Source organism: Lissotriton helveticus, chromosome 11 (assembly GCF_964261635.1).
Source record: "Lissotriton helveticus chromosome 11, aLisHel1.1, whole genome shotgun sequence".
Lineage (NCBI taxonomy): Eukaryota > Metazoa > Chordata > Amphibia > Caudata > Salamandridae > Lissotriton > Lissotriton helveticus.
In genome coordinates, this window is record NC_136072.1 from 42,133,386 (window position 1) to 42,153,992 (window position 20,607).

At 41.5% G+C, this 20,607-nt stretch overlaps 1 pseudogene across 1 annotated transcript in view; it reads left to right on the forward strand.

Annotated features, from left to right (window-relative positions):
* Window positions 1–20,607, forward strand: part of LOC144790702 (cytochrome P450 2D28-like) — a 398,581-nt pseudogene that overhangs the window by 182,544 nt on the left and 195,430 nt on the right. The window contains exon 3 of the transcript XR_013602251.1: window positions 18,218–18,367. The product of XR_013602251.1 is annotated as a cytochrome P450 2D28-like (transcript). The remainder of the gene's footprint in view (window positions 1–18,217; window positions 18,368–20,607) is intronic.

Sequence of the window (20,607 nt, forward strand, 5' to 3'; positions counted from 1 at the left end):
CCCTTTTTAATATGTAATGCAATGTTCTCACGAGGCATCTACCCCAGAATTTGGAAAAAAACCCATTGTTAAACCCCTACTGAAAAAACAAAATCTTGACCGAATGAAGCAAAGAACTATAGACCTATAGCCAGTCTGCCGTTTCCAGCTAAAATCTTTGAAAAAGTCACCTTCCCATGTGGTGTTCCACAAGGTTCCTCTTTAAGCCCGACACTTTTTAACATCTATGTGTCTGACCTGGCTAAAATCATCAAATCACACGGGATGGGCCTTACATCATACGCCGACGATACCCAATTGGTGCTCCCAGTATACAATGATGACGATATAGTAGCAGCTAACTTTCAGAAGGGCATGCTTGCCATTAGTAGTTGGATGGTCACTAACTGCCTCAAATTGAACTCTGAGAAGACATAGGTGATGATACTGGGAAAGCTATCTCAAATTTGGTCCCCTAGCTGGTGGCCGCCCTCACAGGGTCCTCCACCTGTTCCAGTGACCAAGGTTAGGAATCTGGGCGTCGTATTCAACAACCGACTATCCTTTGTTCCCCATGCCAACTCAGTGGTATTATCCTCTTTTCACAAGCTGTGCAGGATAAAAAAACTCTTGCCATACCTACCTTTGAATGCGAGGAAAACATTAGTCAGTACCCTGGTCATGTCCACTATTGATTACTGTAATGGACTTCTTATGAATGCCCAAAACAAAGTCATTCAAAAACTCCAACTTGTTCAAAATGCTGCAGCCAGAATGTTATCTGGAACCCCCAAACACAAGTCTATTTCCCACATCATACGACAATATCACTGGCTCCCTGTGAAAAACCGCATAAAGTTTAAGGCTCTGTGCATTGTTTATAAAGCATCCTGCAACTCTGGACCTCAATTCCTGAACAAGACTCTTGCAGCATACGTTCCCACTCGGTCCCTGCGCTCCTCTACATCTAATCTGCTTACGGTCCCACAAACTAAGACTGCTTCTTGGGGTGATAAGCGTTTCAGCGTGGCTACAGCAAAACTCTGGAACATCCTTCCAGCTGAGATCAGATCCAGCCCATCGCTCCTAGTTTTTAGAAGAAGGACAAAAACCTGGCTGTTTAATCAGAAAGCTCTCTGCTGCAGAGTATGCGTCTACTGTCCTCAGCGCCGAGACACCCACGAGTATTTGCACGCTCTACAAATCTCATAAAGAAATAATAAATAAATTACCCCTACAGCAGACCTATCGAGTCCAAAGGCAGGGTGCAGAATCTTAGAAAAGTAGAACATGAGTTAAACATGTTCTAGCAATAAAAATCCTCAATAGTTTTTTTGCTGGGAGAGACAGGAAGCCCTATTGGTGAGTACGGATCTACTCACTGAAAACCTCAACTGTGCTAACTTCTGAATAAGACTACCAAAGTTAGTTCTTTAAGATACCATAAAACTTGTTAAATTAGGCCTGGCTTGATACCCAAGTTAAAATTATTGTAAGTTGTTGCAACCTGCAACTTTTAGAAAGTTGCCACCCGTTGTCTAGTTTTTTCAGTGGCCTGTGGGACAGGGAGGGGGAAGCACTGTCCAAACTGTTTTTTCCATGGGCTTGCAGCCCACAGACAGCCACACCTTTAGGATGGGCTTCTGAGGTCCACACACCAAGAGAGTGGTCCCGATATATTGGGAGTGGGCAGAATACAACACTCTGCGATAGGTATATGCCACACTTCACATGAAGATGTCATCAGGAGGGAGCCTGGTAACCCATTGAGTGATGACCACTAACTCCCCTAAGAACACTTTTTGGGCATAAAAGGGGCACCCACAACTCAGATCTTGCATGACTGGAAAAGAGGACTGAAGAAGAACTGCCCTGCTGACCTTGGATCAGACTGCTATGCTAATCAGACTGTACCTGCTGATTCTTGGGTGAGTGAGGAAAAGGACTGTGTCAGCTGTGTCCTACTACTGGAGCAGTCACGCCCCAATCCCAGCCAGAAGCAGAAACTCCAAGAGTCAGTTGGCTGACTTCTTGTTCGCAGCACAGGACCACAAAAGCTATAGAAGCCTACTGGGGTGAATTAACAACCCAGACCACTTGATCGCCGCTGTGCAGACAAGAGACCAGGACCCTTCAAAGTTTCACCCAGTCTGCTGGACCCTGAAAAGCCACCAGACTGCAGTTTGGTCACCTAGATAGAGAGTTAGTACCAAAAGATTGAAAACATGGCAACCACTGTGCCGGGCAACTGGCAGTCCAGTGATGACTGGACTTCTGCTGAACCAGTAAGGAATTCGAGGGACATTCACCCCTCTTACCGGAACCACCCCATCAGGACCATGGGCCAAGAAGTAACCCCAGGAGGACCCTCGTTGACTGCACAGCATCTTAAGCCTCTTTAGCAACCTGTGTCTCTTGCAGCAGGACCAATCAATAGAAGTCACTGGCAAGGGGCCACTGATGCTGGAACTGAACTGAATACTGCTTTCTTTGAGAAGGTAACTGTTTCATTGAACCGTGCTGGTCTCATTGACTGGCTCCCTGCCGAAAGTTAGTTCCCCAAAGTAACACTCAAAAACTGCATTCTAACTTCTAAAAGTTTTTCTTGAAAAAGTTGCTAAATGTTAAATTCATTAAATTTTCCAATGCTTGTTTGGGGTTATGTGAAAGTCCTGATTTATTGTTTCTTGTAAAATCGATATCTCCGGAACCCTCCTTTGATATTTTTTTTATTTGATGTCCATAAAATCATAAAAATATAATAAAGTTATTATAAATAGGTGTTGGTTTTCTTGAGTGTCTAGTTTCTTTCTTCTTTGTTTGTTTTTGTGCTGTTAAGATGATTTACACATATTCCTTTGTGTGAGTCTGACTGCTCAGAGCCACAGTTACCCAGGGTTGAGCTAAGGTTTAACAAGCGAAACCTGACTTATCATAAAGGAGTTGGTAGTATATTTCATGGTGAGGTCACACAACTACTATAATACACCCCATTTCCTCAAAGGATATATAGGGCAAAATCACCTGAGTATATTACCCTCAAACTTCTTGACGGTTTTACAATATTGTTGGATAAGCATCAAAAAGTAATGAAATATGTGATTTTGTCTGTAAGCTGTTTGCTTGTGGGTACTAGAAGACTTTACCTTTGGGAATACCTTTTTATGGATCATCTTATTCGATAGTTGGCATATCTTTTCTCGAGCAATTTCAATGAAAGGGTATTATCTTCTTTGAAGTCTAACAAATTGTCTAAAAGAAAGTCCTCAAAGACACGGGGTGGTAACTATAAAATTCTAACAGAGAATTCTCTGTGGATTTTCAGAATAATGTTGTGTAAAGTTTGTTGTCATTGATCATTACAGTAAGGTCTCGGTAATCACTGCCTTTGTTATTGTTATGCTATGTGAAGCAAAAGTTAGGTTGTGAATTGTTGAGCAAGTCAATGAGTCTTGATAGATTTTGCCCATCTCAAGACCAGATCATGAAGGTATCATCACTATATCTTTTTCACTCTCTAATGAAAATAAGGATTCACAGAGTCCATTTACACAATCCCTTAAGAGCCTCTACATAGAGATTGGAAAATATTGGTGTGAAAACGGTTCCATGGATGTACCTTTGCATAGTAATTGTAATAGCAATAGTAATTGCCTTCAAACCAGAAAAAAATTGACAAGAGCAATACAAAGCTAATAAATTATGAAAGAGGTAGGTACCTGTAAGGGTCCCTGTCTCTCATTAATGAGGGCCTCTACCAGCTCCATGCCCCTCTCCTGCAGAATAATAGTGGATAATGATTCAATGTCAAGGGATGCTAAAATCTCAATCGGGTGGTTAATGTTTAAGTCCCCAACCAAATTGATAAAATGTGTCCTGTCCTTCACATATGTTCTCGTACTGGCCACCATATCTTTGCTAAACTAGTCAATGTATCTAGCCAATGGCTCTAAGATAGAGCCATGGCCTGAGAGTATTGGTGTTCCTGTTATTGTTGTTATTGTTAACTTGGTCTTTTATAGCGCCAACTCACCAACAGGTCTCTAGGCGCTTGGAAACAAACCAGCAACAACAATTCATAAGAAATAAAGTGGTCCAGGGACCAGAGATATGATCTATTTAGCTGGGTCGAGAGCCTCCCTAAACAAGAAAGTTTTTAACAGCTTCCTAAAGCGCAGCAGATTCGCTTCTTTCCAAAGTGTTTCTGGTAGGTTGTTCCAGATCTGCGGAACCAGAACCGAGAAAGACCTGCCTCCTTTAGTTTTTAACTTATAGCGGGGGCAGACTAGAAGCTGAGAATCGGCGGACCGCAAAGCTCGTCTGGGGGTATATACCTCCAGGCGCTCTTTGATATATGCAGGGGCCAGCCCATAGACGGCCTTGTGGGCTGTACACAAGCTCTTAAACTCTACCCTCTGTTCAATGGGGAGCCAATGTAACTTGAGGAGTAGAGCAGTAGCATGTGATCTTCTGGGTAGCTTGAAGATCAAACGCGCTGCATCATTTAGGACCACCTGCAATTTATTAATCAAAATTTTGGGTAGGCCCAGATAAAGGGCGTTCCCGTAATCCAACCTCGAGACAATAGTGGCAGAAACTACCATACGAAGTGCGGAATACGAGAGAAGAGGGGCCAGCTTTCTTAGCTGTCGAATCAGGCCAGTGCACATCCCCACTACTGAGGAGATCTGACTGGCCATTGACAACTCATTGTCGATTTTTATTCCAAGGCTTTTCACCTTATCACTGGGTATCGGTGAAGGCCCTAGTTCTTTGGGCTAGTAAAGGTCACTACAAGGTGATGCTAGAGTAGAGACCACCAGTACCTCCGTTTTTTCCGGATTTATTTTCAGCAGATTGGCCGTCATCCAGCCAACCGTATGTCTGAGGATGTTCTGAGCACTGATTTGTGCTGAGATCGTATTATCGATACTCAGCAATAACTGGGTGTCGTCAGCATAATTAAATACACGGCAACCCATGTCAGCTAGAGGAGCAATCAACGGCTGGAGGTACAGGTTAAAAAGCAGTGGGGACAGTGCGGAACCCTGAGGGACTCCGCACTCTATCGCACCTGCTTTAGAAATGGCATCCCCCAGTTGAATCCTCTGGGTCCTATCGGTCAAGAAAGATTGGAGCCATTGATGGACCTGACCCCTTATCCCAAAAGCAGCCAATCTATCCAATAGCAAGGGATGGCTGACAGTATCAAACGCCGCTGATAGATCTAAAAGTATCAGGGCACTTGGTTTTTTACTGTCAGCCATACCTCTCAGCTCATCCAGCACAGCAAGCATCACCAACTCAGTGCTGTGATGTGCCCGAAATCCCGCCTGACGCTCCTGGAGAAGATGGTGTGATTCCAGAAACGAGGAAAGGGATTTCAGCACATGTTGCTCTAGAATCTTGGACAGATAGGGCAGTTGGGATATTGGCCTATAGTTTTTTAAATGGCTGGGTCAGCTCCAGGCTTTTTCAACAAAGGCCTCACCCGTGCCTCCTTAAGACTTGATGGTAAATGGCCGGTCTCTATTGAGCTGTTGAGAATGGAGATAATATGATTTTCCAAAATAGGACGCGCAAGGCTAAAGACCCTGGGGGGACACGGGTCTGCTGGGGAGCCTGACTTAATGTTATTCATAATCTGCTCCAGGCTTGGCGGGTCTAATTCAGGAAATTTCACAAGATATACTCCAGTTGAAGACTGAACTTCGTGTAACGGACAAGGGTCCTTCATGGCCTTAGCCTTGATCTCCAAAAGGATAGTTTCCACCTTCTCAAAAAAGAAGCTTTGGAAGCTATCAGCCGTTATTATTATTTCCAATGTATCTGGGTTTTTGGTCAGTTCGGTTAGGATTTTAAATGTTTCCTTCTGAATATTGTCCGCCTGACTTATACGGGTTTCATAAAAGTCTGCTTTTGTTGTCATAATCAATTTCTTGTATGTCTTCCGTGAGGTTCTGTATTGTTCCCTATCTGTTCCCTCTTTAGTTCTCCTCCAGGTCCTTTCTAGGCACCGGAGTTTCTTTTTATGGTCCCTTAGAAGCGGGGTGAACCATGGGGCGCCTTTTATTATTCCTTTTACTTTTTGTACTTTCTCCGGGCTATCTGGTCTATTGCCTGACTCAGATTCTGCATTAGATCTTTATAGTCCTGCTCCAAATCCCCCTTTAGAACGAAGGTTTGGACGCGGTTAGGTAGGCTACAGGTCAAGGTTTGAGAATCTACTTTAGTCCACTGCCGGACTTTTTTTAATTTAGGGGGTTTTTGGGACACATGGCTTTCGATCGGGATCTCACAATTCACCAAATAGTGGTCCGACCAAATACAAGAAAAAATGTCCCCAAGTTTTACCCTTGGATCCGATGTCCAAATGAGGTCTAGGGTGTGCCCCTTAACATGCGTGGGGGCATCCACAAGTTGACTAATCCCCAGGGAGGACATAGTATTCTCTAGATAGCGAGATGGCAGATCTTTATGAACTTTATCCCAGTGCATGTTAAAATCTCCTGTCACTTTGATTTATTGATACCTAGTACATAAGTCAGACATAATCGGAGCAAACAAATCATTAAAAACTGGCGTGGAGTTTGGGGGACGATACACAGAGAGGATCATTAAGCATGAATTGTTCAGCATGATCTTCACTCCAAGTATATCTGCGACTTCTATAGTTTCAGCAATGATTTTGACAGCTTTTAGATTTTTCTTGAACAGAATTGCGACCCCCCCACCCGAGCATTTTCCGCGCGGTTGTGCCATACCGCGTCATAATTGCTAGGAAGGGCAGCTATAATATCTGGCAGGGAATTTTCACCTAGCCACGTCTCCGTGAGTGTTAAGATATCAATAGCATCGTCCTGGAGAAGGGTGAAAACCTCAAGATGGTGCTTTTGGAGCGACCTAGTATTTAGACAGGATAATTTCAAGGAGGGGGGAGCAGTTTCGGAAAAACCCCCGGGAGGGTGAAGAATATTCAACTCTTTTAATCTGGTCACGATAGCAGGATCCAGACCCTGCCTACCCAAATCCATGTCTCTCAAGTCTCTAGAGGAAAATATCAGTCAGTGATCAAGAGTCCTGACCCCTGACCCCGCCCGAACGCGGACGGGCGCAGACGGGCAGGACTCTGGCACGACTCCGGCGCAGGTCCGGCGCGTCCGCAGTACGCGTCCGCTGCGCGCAGCCATAGTCGTCTTATTTAAGCGCTGCTAGAGCGCGTCACCCACCGCCTCCTCACCCAATATGGCCGCCAATTACCCGGGAGCCGGCCCTTGGCGTCAACACTCGGCCGAGAGCGGACTCGAGGCAGAGGGAGGGGGGAGAGGAACACAGAGCGCGAGGAAGTGCTAAAGAAGTCTCAAGGTGCTTTTTAGATCAAGCAAATAAAATACACGCTTTTAAAAATGCAACTGAATGGTATTAAATGCAAATGTGGCCAAGAAAAGAGGAGAGACCTCCCGGCTTCCGCCTCAGGAGGGAAAGTTGTTGTAGTTCGTTCCTGGAGGTTTGGAAGCATTTTTGTGTACTTTAGGAAGGGTTTAGAGTGCTGGTGCTCTTCTGAAGAATTTAATATCGCTCAGGAAACCATCTAATTTTGCCTGTTCACTCCCGAATTTGAGCGCATCTTGAATCTCCACTAAGGGTTTGAGGTCAAGACATGCATAGTATTCTGTGTTCCTGAGTTGGCAGTACATTTCATGGTCACTTGGTCTTATCTTGAGTCACTGTCCCTCACTCTTTCTCTCAGGGTTTAATAACACTGTTGTTATTATGTTTACTATGCATTTATTTCTGCAAAACTAATATTATAAGGGTAAATGTATGTTCCTGGTTAAAGGCATAGAAATCTCTCAAGACCAAGGTTATCAGTTCTGGGGGCCTCAAGGCTATGCTGAATTGAACGTAGAGCGGATGAGGAGACCAGCACCATCATGGGATATTTCAGTGTCATGCTGTGGAAGAAAGTCCATCCAAACAGGTTATTGAGCAAATTGAATCATATCTGATCTGAGGGGGGTGCTGCAGTGCCTCCCACACCCTCAGGGGTGTATCATGATGGTGGGGGTGGGCGGATCGCCACTGCCCGGCTGGCGGTGGGGTTCTGCCTACCATCACAACCACATTTACCCCCCGCCATATTACCATGGTCGCTTTTCCACCGGGCGGAACTCGGGCACAACATGGTTGCCATCCATATTATGATGTCTGGCAGTTCAGGCCTTTCAGGGCTGGCGGGTATTGCTTTGGGGGCCCATTGCGGGCCCCAGGGGTGTGGGGGACTGCAAATTGGGGGTACCTATGGTACCCCTCTACAATGCCTTTCTCAAAGTGGCAGGCACCGCGCGGTGCCTGCCCCGTTGTGCATGGCAATGTACAACATATGTTTTTGGCATTGTGGCGACTCGCCCCAATGTTAACCATACCAGGGTAGCGGTTGCATTCTAATTGTTGGTGCGGGACCGCTGCAACGCTGGTGGGTGGTCCCAACACCGCTAGGGTGGCAGGCGGACTGGAGTCCGCCCACCATCCTAATGGGGCCTTAAGTTCCTCTGCAACTGCCACTGATTGATCCTGTATTTTGTCTTTAACCTTATCTCTTCCTTTTGGGATTAGCAGAAACAATAGTTCCCCCTCTATTTCCAATTCAGAGGTAACATGTGTCACAGTACATATGCCCTAGGATGCAGAAAGAGGACACCTGCTAATCACCCACCTGTATGAAATCTGTGTCATCATCTCCCTATCAGGAGAGTACTTGTGGGAGCAGTGACAATCTGCCTGGCTTTCTGAATTCCGGAATAGGGGCAACAGGGTTTATTTACTACTGCTTTGAGGTAGTGCTTGATTTTTGCAACACAATGCAAAACATAGCTGTGAGTTACCATACTTTATACCACAATCACACTGCATAATCGATTTGTGCCATACTCATTCAAGCATTAACAGTATACAGTCAAAATAGTGAGTAAAAAATATAGAATGGGCAAAATATTGAGTAAAAAATATAGAATGGGCAAAATATCGACTGGACAGAATATAGACCACAAAAATATCGAATTGAATAGCAGTAATATCGAATTCAAAATATAGAATGGACAAAATATCGAATGGACAGAATATAGACAACAAAAATATCGATGGACAGAATATAGTCAACAAAAATATTGAATTTTAGGTAAGTAAGTTAATATTTATTTTTCAATAATATCTAAGTGTTTTTTATGTTAGTATATGTGTTAAAAATGTATTTTTATTTTATAATTTATTTTAAGGAATTAAATTTATGGTATTTAATTTTTGCGTAATATAATTCTGTAGCGGGTTCTGGGTTTATAGGGGAATAGGATGGAAAGTAATTTAATTATAATTATTTTAATGTATTTATTGGTATTAATTTTGAATGAATTGTTAATTAATTTTTAATTGCTAATTAATTAAAATATAATTGGTAAATAATGTTTTCAATTGATTAATTGATAATTATGTTAATTGTATTAATTTATTTTCTGTAGTGGGTTGTGGGTTTATAGGGGAATAGGGTGGGAAGTAATTTAATTATAATTAATTAATTATTTTGATGTATTTATTGGTATTTATTTTGAATGAATTGTTAATTAATTTTTAATTGGTAATTAATTAAAATATAATTGGTAATTAATTTTTGTTAATTGAGTAATTGATAATTATGTTAATTTTATTTATTTATTTTCTGTAGTGGGTTGTGGGTTTATAGGGGAATAGGGTGGGAAGTAATTTAATTATGAATAATTAATATTTTAATTTATTTATTGGTATTTATTTTGAATTAATTGTTAAATCTTTTTTAATTTTTAATTAATTTAATTATAATTTGTAAAAAAATAAAATAATTGATGAATTGATAATGTAGCAGGTTGTGGGTTTATAGGGGATTTGGGTGGTAAGTAATTTATTTGCAATTAATTAAAAAAAATTATGTATTAACTGGTATTTATTTTGAATTAATTGTTAATTATTTTTCAATTGTTAATGAATTAATTGCTAATTGTTAATTAATTTGTATTAATAGGTAATGATCTTTTTAGTAATTAATTTTTTTAAAATTATTTTTAATTGATTGATTATTGTAATATATTAAATTGGTAATTAATTTAAATTAATTTGTAATTGGTATTAATATTTAATTTATTTTTAATCATATATGAAGTATTTACTTTCCCTACTGTTGCCCTCCTTGGAGTGGGAATAGTAATTTTTACTCTCCCGATATCCAATGCTTTCCCTACTGTTGCTCTCCCTGGAGTGGGAATAGTAATTTTTACCCCTACGCTATCCACCGCTTTCACTACTGTTGCACTCACTGGAGTGGAAATAGTAATTTTCACCCCTACGCTGTCCAACGCTTTCCCTACTGTTGCACTCTTTGGAGTTGGAATTGTAATTTGTACCCCCCTACTATCCAATGCTTTCCCTACTGTTGTCCTCCTTGGAGTGGAAATGGTAATTTTTACCCCTACGCTATGCAACGCTTTCCCTACTGTTGCACTCACTGGAGTGGGAATAGTAATTTTTACCCCTAAGCTATCCAACGCTTACCCTACTGTTGCACTCCCTGGAGTGGGAATAGTAATTTTTACCCCTACGCTACCCAATGCTTTCCCTACTGTTGCACTCTCTGGAGTAGGAATAGTAATTTTTCCCCCTACGCTATCCAACGCTTTCCCTACTGTTGCACTCTCTGGAGTGGGAATAGTAATTTTTACCCCTACGCTATCCAATCCTTTAGAGTACTGTTGCACTCTCTGGAGTGGAAATAGTAATTTTTACCTTCTCGCTATCTAACGCTTTCCCTACTGTTGCACTCACTGGAGTGGGAATTGTAATTTTTACCCCTACGTTATCCAACGCTTTCCCTACCGTTGCAGTCTTTGGAGTGGGAATAGTAATTTTTACACTCCCGCTATCCAACGCTTTCCCTACTGTTGCCCTCCCTGGAGTGGGAATATTAATTTTTACCCCTACGCTATCCATTGCTTTCCCTACTGTTGTACTCACTGGAGTGGCAATAGTAATTTTTACCCCTACGCTATCCAACTCTTTCCTTACTGTTGCACTTTCTGGAGTGGCAATAGTAATTTTTACCCGCCCGCTATCCAACGCTTTCCCTACTGTTGCACTCACTGGAGTGGGAATAGTCATTTTTACCCCTACGCTATCCAACGCTTTCTCTACTGTTGCACTCAGTGGAATGGTAATAGTAAATTTTACTGTCCCGCTAACCTACGGTAAAAATATTGTATATTTTTTATTAATATTATGTGTATATATATATGTATGTATTTAAAAATTAAATTGTGTGTTTATTTATTTTTAACTTAAATTAATTATTTAATAATTTTAAGGTTATTTAAGTATTTTAAGTATGTTTAAGTTAATTATATTTAATATGTTATTATTATTCAATTATTTTTAAGACATTTAAAAAATACGATATTTTGACTATATTTTTTACAACGATATTTTTGATTCGATATTCTTGTACTTCCTGTTTGGAGATAGGAGTTCGATATTTTTGTATTCTATATTTTGTAGTCGATATTTTGCTACATCGATATTTATGTTATCGATATTATTTCAGTGATCCAACAATAACCTATGCCCTCATGTTTCCTGCACACTTGAGTTATTGCTTTGAATTTCTATAGCAGACTGTATTTGCTTCACGATGGCCTTCTTAACCTATAAGTGCCTAAATCATCTGACGCCAGGCTACTTGTACCCTAAAGCGTGGCCCTTTGCACCATGAATGCAGCCCTAAATAAAATACCCACAGTTCATTTCACTACATGAGAGTATGCACGTTTTCTGGAACTTGCTCCCTCTAGAGTCACACAATTCCATGCTGTGACTTTTACGTTAGGATTTTAGCATTTTTTGTGTAAATGTTTCATTTTATATCCTGTTATGTATACTGTAAGCTTTATATTGTGTAATGTGTTTACTTTTGTAAGTCTCTTCCATTCCAAGCACAATCTCTGTGTTCCATGTTCCACTAGACAGGACTTGGAGGAGAAAGATGCTGGAGTGAAGAGACCTGAAAAGAACACATCTCTGGGCTTTGTAAATGGTGTTTCAACTTTAATACATTTATACTTTAACTAAGAGGTCTCTGACGTCACAATGCATACAATCGGCTTTCATAAATGTGAGAAACTGGATTATTATTTGGGGTGGGTGGTAATCCATATTCTAATCAAAAGGAGAAGGATCACTTGTCCTGCACAACCTTTGGTATGCAGGAGGAATGTGGGGTGTCCCAAATAAAAGACCCTCATGCACGTGATGGGTATGGTGGTAAACTGAGCGGTATATCTTGGTTTTCCGCTTTTTGAATCACATGTGTGCATAATCATCAGGTCAGTCAGGTTATGTAGCCTCCAACAGGAGGTTCTTACCCAAGGTTGGTACAGTAGTGAGCCAGTGACGGGGGCAAGGGGGGAAAGGAATTAAAAGTCCCGAAAAGTCAGATAATGATTTTATTAGTTCTGTATTTGGGACTGGTAAACTCTGTAATAGTGCATCTTGTGTAACTTGTTATGAGTAGTAGATGTACTTAGAGTATTAAGGTCATAAAAAGTGAGCTAAAAGATGGTCGACATGTTTCTGCCTCAATTGCCTTGACTAGGACTTACGGGCATTCATCAGGACCCAAAGGTGAATAAGGTGAGGAAAATGTAAATATACAAAAGTGCTCTTGAAAATGGTGATAAGAAATAGGGATTTTTAAAAACCTGTTTCTCTGTTAAGGAGGTCACAGTGTACCTGTAAAAAATGAACAAAGTTGCGTATCGACAAACAAAGGGCGGGGTACACAGGGACACACATTGTGCAGAAATCTGCTTTGTCCGTCTATTCTTTGATAGACTCATTCACAACTAGAAAATGGCAATACTTCATAGATCAGCTAGTATATGACAATGTCAACTCTTTCATTACCGTTCCAAACTCATGCGGGGGACTGTAGCATGCCTGTGGTTGAAAAGCATGCATGTATTGACACGTGTTTCACTTATGTTACGAGCGTACGTAGAATTATGCAGATAACAGTGAACATGCGTGATGTCCTAAGGATACCAACACAACTCATTCCGTAAAGTGAATATATCTAGGTGGTTTTCTATTTGTTTATATCACGTGTATTTTATCGTTAGTGAGTCCTGGACTGATCTTAAGCTACGATCAGGGAACTCAGTTACCTCACGCGCTTTTCTAACGCGCTCCAGTCGGGTAGTGGAGCTTCAGGCAGACTATGGGAGGAAAAAGGTATTGGATTAGTGGTTTGTTGTTAGCAGAATACTTGCGGTTTTAGTCTACAAATCTCTGTGCGGCCGGCACCTGTTGTGTCTTGCGCTGGCGACCTCTTTGCGCGTTCTGCTCTCGCTGACCCGGAAACGATGAGGGTGAGTTTCCGGGTCGGGATAAAGACGCTGCTGGTGCGTCAACAGAGCTGATTGGCCGCTCGTGATGTTACTATGGAAACCACAAAGTCGATAGTGACTCTTTTCTCTTAGTGCGTTTTATCAAGGTGAACCGATAAAATTGGGAGAAGTGTCGATTACTATGACAGCGCTCACTTCGTGCACAGACTGTAAAGTGCCAGATGGATTCGGAATTTGGTTGGGCATTTTTTATGTTGCTGTAGTGAATTTTGGGAAAATATATTGGAAAGAAGCAATTATTATGGCGTCTTCTCGATTACAGGTCACCTAATCATCTTCGTGTGAGACTAAGCCACGGGATGTTATCATTCAATCCTTCTCTGTGCGTATTAAGCCTGTGTACCCACCTCTGCTCTTTCTCGAAGAGGATCTTTTCGGCATTTCTATCTTTTGTGGTTAAGGTCTCAAGGATGACCCATTGTAGATCTTCGGTTGTGTGGCCCATCTCTAGGTAGTGGTTCGCCATTTTTGTGGTGCTCTTTTTGCACTTCACGTTACTTCGGTGTTCACACAATCTCTGCTTAATCTTCCTGCAAGTCATTCCGATGTATCTGAGGTGACAAGGGCATGTGATCATGTAGACCACATGACTGGTGTTACAGTTTGTGTGACTCCTTAGGTACCATTTTAAATCAGATCGTAATTGTAACTCTTTGGTGGCTTTCGTAAGACTACAGACTGAGCATGAACCACATGGGTAATGTCCTGTCACCTGTGGGTTCCCCCATAGATTCGTCATGTCTCTGGGTTTCTTTGGGGCGGGTGTAGTATGGACTAGGATGTCCTTTAGGTTTCGACTCCTTTTGTTAGCGAACCTAGGTTTTGACCAGGTCAGATCGCCCGATGTCAGAATACGCCAGTTCTTGTTAATCATTTTCTTGATGCCATTCGTCATTGAACTGTATGTCGTTACACAAGTCAGTATTCCCTCAGCTGGTTCTTTTGGGGTAGTTTCGAGAAGTGATTCACTATTTTGATTTCTAGCACGTTTTTTGCATCTGTTTATCGTTTTTCTTGGGTAATCCCGGGCTTCCAGTTTTTTGCAGAGATCATTAGCCTGTGATTTGTACTCGGTGGTGTCGCTGCAATTACGCCGCAACCTGAGGAACTGGCTGTATGGTAAATTTTCTCTCAGGGAGCAGGGGTGGAAGCTATTGTACGAGAGAAGGCTGTTCTTGGCCGTCGATTTAAAAAAAGTTCGGGTTTGAAGTCTGTCTGCCTCAGCATAGATGGTCACATCTAAAAAGTCAATGCTTTTTTCATCCGCACAGTAGGTGAATCTGAGGCATTCGTCTCTCTCGTTCATCCAGGTATGAAATTGTAGTAGGTTGTTCTGATCTCCTTGCCAAATTACAAAAATATCATCGATATATCGTTTCCAGAACAATATATGATGATAATAGGGGTTAGTTTCCTCGTTCAGAATGTATTGGTCCTCATATGTGCTGACATAGAGTCCTGCCACGCTCGGGGCAAATGTACTGGCCATTGAGGTCCCATGGCATTGTAGGTACAGGGTGTCTCTGTATTGGAATTTTTTTTCCATAAGGGCCATCCGACAACACTCAATACAAAATGTCTGGGGGTTTTGTAGGTCCATACAGTATTGAAGAGTATGTTCTCAAGGGTATCCATGGTTTTGCCCTGTGGAAGGCTGGTGTATAGGCTTTCCACATCGAATCCGACTAGAAGCATTGTGGTGGGTGAGTACTCGATGTCCTGTAGTTGGTTTAAGAGATCTCTCGTATCCTTTAGATACGTTGGGGTTCTTTGGACCAACGGTCTGAGATATTGGTCAGCGAACTCGGAGAGAGGCTCCAGGATCGAGCCGATTCCTGAGACGATCGGTCGTCCAGGTGGCGGTATTCGGCCTTTGTGTGTCTTTGGTAATGAATAGAAGTAGGGATTCTAGGCGTGGTAGTTCCCAGAAATTCTCCTTCTTTTTTTGAGATCCAGTTGTTGGTTTCCCCTTCTTCAATCATCATGGCCACAGTTCTTTGTAATCTCAAAGTTGGGTCTGTTGTTAGAACCTTATAGAATTTGTCATCCAACAGTAGATCCATGCACTGTTGATGATATCCTTCTGCCGTGAGGATAACAACCCCTCCGCCTTTGTCGGCGGGTTTGATAACTATGTTACGATCTTCTTTCAGGGTGTTCAAAGCTTGTTCTTCAAGTCTAGTCATGTTGTGACAGGGTTTACGAGAATTCTCCGCAAGTTCATCAACTCCTTTAAAAAGGGCTTGTTCGAAAGTCTGGATTTCAATGGGGACTTGAGAGTTGAGTGGGCAAAAGGTTGATTTGTTTTTCAAAGTGGTGTCTCCTTCTCTAGTAGGAGGTTGATCTATTTTGAAGAAAGCTTTCAATTTCAGCTTCCGGCAACATTCTGCCATGTTCGCACTTAGTTTTGAATAGGTCAGGTTTAGGGGTAGGGACATATCCCAAACCTTTGTTAAGCACGCTCTTTTCATCTTTTGTTAAGATCTTATCTGTGAGATTCACGATGAGGGATTCGTGTTTGTTCCTGTTTTTGCTTTTGCTATGCTCCTGGTCTGTACTTGTCTGGTTTGGTCGGACAAAGTTACTCCTCTCCTCCGTGTTCTCTGTGATGTCTGGCCATTCCCTAAAAAAGGAACGCCTTGTTGGAAGTTGGGGCCTGACTGATGTTGTGTTTGATGATTCATGATTGGTGGCCCTTGGAAATAGGGGTTCATCCATCCTTGAAAGTGAGGGTTGAAGGGTTGGAAAGGCATTCCTTGATTCCCCATCTGGAAGAACGGAGGTCGCCATGAATTGCGGCCTCGTCGGTTGCCTCTTCTGTTGTAATGTTGGGTCCTGTTTGGGTTGTGAGAATCGTCTCCTCCTTGATCTGAACTATTACTGGAAGCGGCACTGTTTGACCCATTGTCGTCTGTCTTGTAATCCTTACTACTATAAGGATGTATTCTCTCCAAGGAAAATTTCTTAAGTTCTTTTGCTAATTTCTGTAGTTTTGTTTGGGTCAGGTATTCATGGGTGTCACTCATTTCCTTGTTGATTTCCTCCAATCTTTTTTTATATATTGTAACGTTGACAGTATTATTTAGTTTCGTTTCCAATATTTCAATTTTCACCGTCAGTTCATCTGTCAGTCTCGTGGCCGTTTTGATGATCAGGACTAAATAGTCCCTGGTGCATTTCCATGAGATTACAGACCAATCTTTTCTGAAGGGTAGATCTTTCAGGAAAATTCTCGGCGCATTTGTGACCCAGAGTCCCCTGGGTGCCGCATTTACTCTCAAATATTCGGTCATTATGATGCCGTGAATGGCTGTTCTGACTAGTTCTTTTTTTGTTTCAGTTAGTTCGTCCCATTCTGTAGAGCTGGAAAGGGTCTGAGTGAGGTCACTGTTCATAAACAGTGCCGGTCTGGCGAGTATTGCATCAATTTCTTCTATGGAATAACTTAATCCTAGATTCTCTGCCATGGTGGTGTCTTCAGGGCAGTATTCTGATCACTAAGATGTTCTTAGTCAGAATCCCTATGAGTACTCCCACAGCTGTGCGCTGCTCAGTATTATCTAATCACAAGAGGGAGGTGGAAAGACTGACCCATTCAGTTCCCAGGAAACTGAATGGATCAGTCTTTCCACCTCCCTCTTGTGATTAGATAAAAGTGGGTGGTAATCCACCACAAGTAATAATGGTATTAATTTTGTTAAGCCCAGTAAGGATTTCAGTAACTTAAACCTGAGCTGAATCCCTTGGAGCTATGCCACAGAGCAGACAGGCTTAAATGAGAGAGAAAATGTTTGAAACATTTAGAAGTACCAACACAGTTAAAAAGTCAAAATCACATCATAACATAATATAGCAAAACTAAACATAACATAACATACTTTTAACTCCAAAATATAAAAACAGAATTGTAATGGCTAAATTCACACCAAAATGAAAAGAATCCAATCAGAGTAACCAACATGGATTTTTGAAGTTTGATTTAAATTTACAAAGTGCCAACTGTGTACAACAGGCCATGCTAGACTGGGATACATGGCGCGTGGGTCAGGTACTAAGCCTAGGTAGGTCCTGGTCAAACAGTTACCTTCGTACTGGCACATTTTTCTGGGGAAAAGGTGGTTGTCGATGAGTCGTCAACTGTGCAAGCTGGATTTGAGTTGAGGTTTGACCATACTGGGTGACTGAATAGTGCGGTCCCGGTGCAGTCATTGATGAAGGCGGGAAAGCTTAAAGCAGAAATTGATGTAGATTCAGTTCTGAAGATTCAGTTTCTTTTTACCAAAAACGTGGTAATCAAAGAATGTCACATTACATTACTAAGTTTATATAGTGCAACGTTTGCCTATTTGACATGCTTCCTGGCACTAAAAAAGGAATGCACTAGGTAAAGACCTCCAATTTGTGCAAAGATCCATGTCTTACACATTTTCTTTTTTATAATTAATGGTATCATCCACATTTTTGATTTCCAAAAAAAAGAATTCCAAGATATGGCTGCAACGTAGGAGAAACATTTCCCACCTAAGCATAAAAAATGGATGTGGGGGAGAGCCAGCAAGTGGCTGGACGAAGGCCGTTGTAAGGTCGAAGGCTGATAGAGTCAATATCCTGCTCAAGCATGAACTGTATTACAGATCTGCCATTCATTCATTGCATTGTGCTTGTCTGGGCCTCTTCCTAATAAATCCATTGACCTTTGCCCTTACAATTGACAGCCATGCAGAAATGCCCCCATTAATGAATTTGTGTATCTACAGGTGTTATCTCGGCCACTGGTCACACTTGGAGGCAGCAGAGACGTGCAAGTGCAATCATTCTGCGCAGCCAGGGCATTGGGCAGAAGAGCATGGGGAACCAAATACAAGAGGAGGTGCAACACATGGTAGAGTTCCTCACCTCTCAAGAAGGTTTGTATATGGATCAACTGGCTATATACATTTAATAAATCTCTAACATGTTCTGAGTTTTGAATTGCATCTGGCAATTTTCTGGATCATTTAGAAGGTATAATTTAGAGACTATTACAATCACGGGCACTTGTTTGCTTGTAAACATAAGATGGATGCACTGGCTCTTTTACAATCCCCCAAAAAATAGAAATTTGTAAGATAATATAGTTCATGATTCTGAAGATTTTTTACACCAATTCAGGTTTTGTTGGTGTTCCTCTGAAATCACACCAAAATGAAAAGAATCCAATCAGAGTACCCAACATGGATTTTTGAAGTTTGATTTAAATTTACAAAGTGCCCACTGCGTATAACAGGCCATGCTAGACTGGGATACATGGCGCGTGGGTCAGGTACTAAGCCTAGGTAGGTTTTTTTTAAGTACCTTTAAGAAAGGGTTAGGAAATATGTGTTGTCAGGGAATAGGAAGTTGAGTGCCCTTTAAAATATATGGACATACATTTATAGGGAATCTGTCAAGCCACAGTATTGCAACTTTGTGGATAGTCACAAGGTTACCAATTTCAAATGCACATATATAGTTACCCCAGGCTACTATAAGTTTCAACTTTAAAGTTACATGTTTTGTATTGAATGCTGAGAAAATGCAGGATGAGGATTGACATCAAGAGGCTTGTGTTTTTAATCACTGCTTCTTCCTGGGGAGTGTGGTGAATCACAGAGCAAGGACATATAGTTGTACATTGAAAGAATCATAGACTCACTCTTTTTTGTGAATCTCCCCCCATGAAACAAGGACAGAGTTGCCAGAGTATTTCCTATATAATTAGGCTTTATGCACTTGGGTGTCGAAGTTAGGTCAAGGACGAAGGCACATGTGTATTTGATTTAGAAAAAAATGTTGACACCTTTGTCAGAATAGAGATTCCTGGTTGGCTGAAGTATGCACTCAGGCCAGGCAGGCAGGAACCACCACTCTAGTCAGCGTAAGCTAAGTAAGTACACACTAAAGGTAGCCTGTGCTCATCCTCTGGTAGCTTGGCATAGAGCAGTCAGACTTATCTAAAGAGGCAATATGTCAAGTACTTGTGCAACACACACACAGAAACACACTGAATTCACCACAAAAGAAAGACTCCACACAAGTTTAGAAAAATAAATTGCTATACTGTGAACAAAACAGACCAAAACGACCAAATTAAAATGTATAGAAGATATTGAATTTCAAAAGAGTAAGTCGAACAATCGCACCTAGAAGCAAATAGCTTTTTAGGGGTTACATGAGGCCACAATGGACCAGAGAAAATTCAAAGTTTGGGCCAACCATAAAGTAGTGCAGGCTGACTGCAGGACCCATGCAGGCCCCTCAGAACAAAGTACCTTTCCTGGTTGCAATAGCGAGATGCGTAATGAGATTAATTGATTCTGGTCCAGCAAGTCGGGGATGCATCGATTTTCTCTATGCGCTGATGGTATGCATCAATTTCTCCAAGCTGCAGTGGCAGGGATACACTTTCGGAATGTGTCAATCTAGGGAGGCAAAGCACTGTTTCTGATGCGATGCGCCGATTTTACTCCTGCAACAGGGTTGAAACGCAACTTCTGCTACACGCAAACAGGGGATGCTTCAAAGTCCATGTTGCAAGTACCTGGGCCACTTCCAGTAAGTCAAGTCAAGTCAAGAAATACTTTATTCGGCAACTCCATGCCATAAAAGTAATCATATCAAGCAAAAATACATTTCATCGACATATGTTAAAACCAGAATTGGTATAAAAACATTCTTAATATCAGTCAGAGGGCCGAATTCTAAATACATGATAAAGCAAAAACAGTGTATAAAGTGCAAAGTGCGAAGATCAGATACAGTCAAATGCAATAAACAAGTATATAAAAAAAACATTGATGACACGGAGTGGGCCCTCAGATAAAAACATAAAAAGCTAATAATAGTTAGCAAACAGTTTTTTTTCTGCACCTAATCGTTCCTGTTAAAAAACTTGCAACCCCAAAGCAGACCATGGGGGAAAATGGCATTTGAAGGTACAGTAGGGCGGCCTGACTTGAGAAAATGACAATCTCTGAGTAATGGTAATATAAACCTCTTACGTACAGAAACATAATAATCACAGAAGAAAATAAAATGAAGAGTAGCCTGTTCAGAGAAATTGTCACAAGGACAAGGTTTTAAAGTACCCGGTTTTCTATAACCTAGGAGAACAGCCAAATGCCAGAGA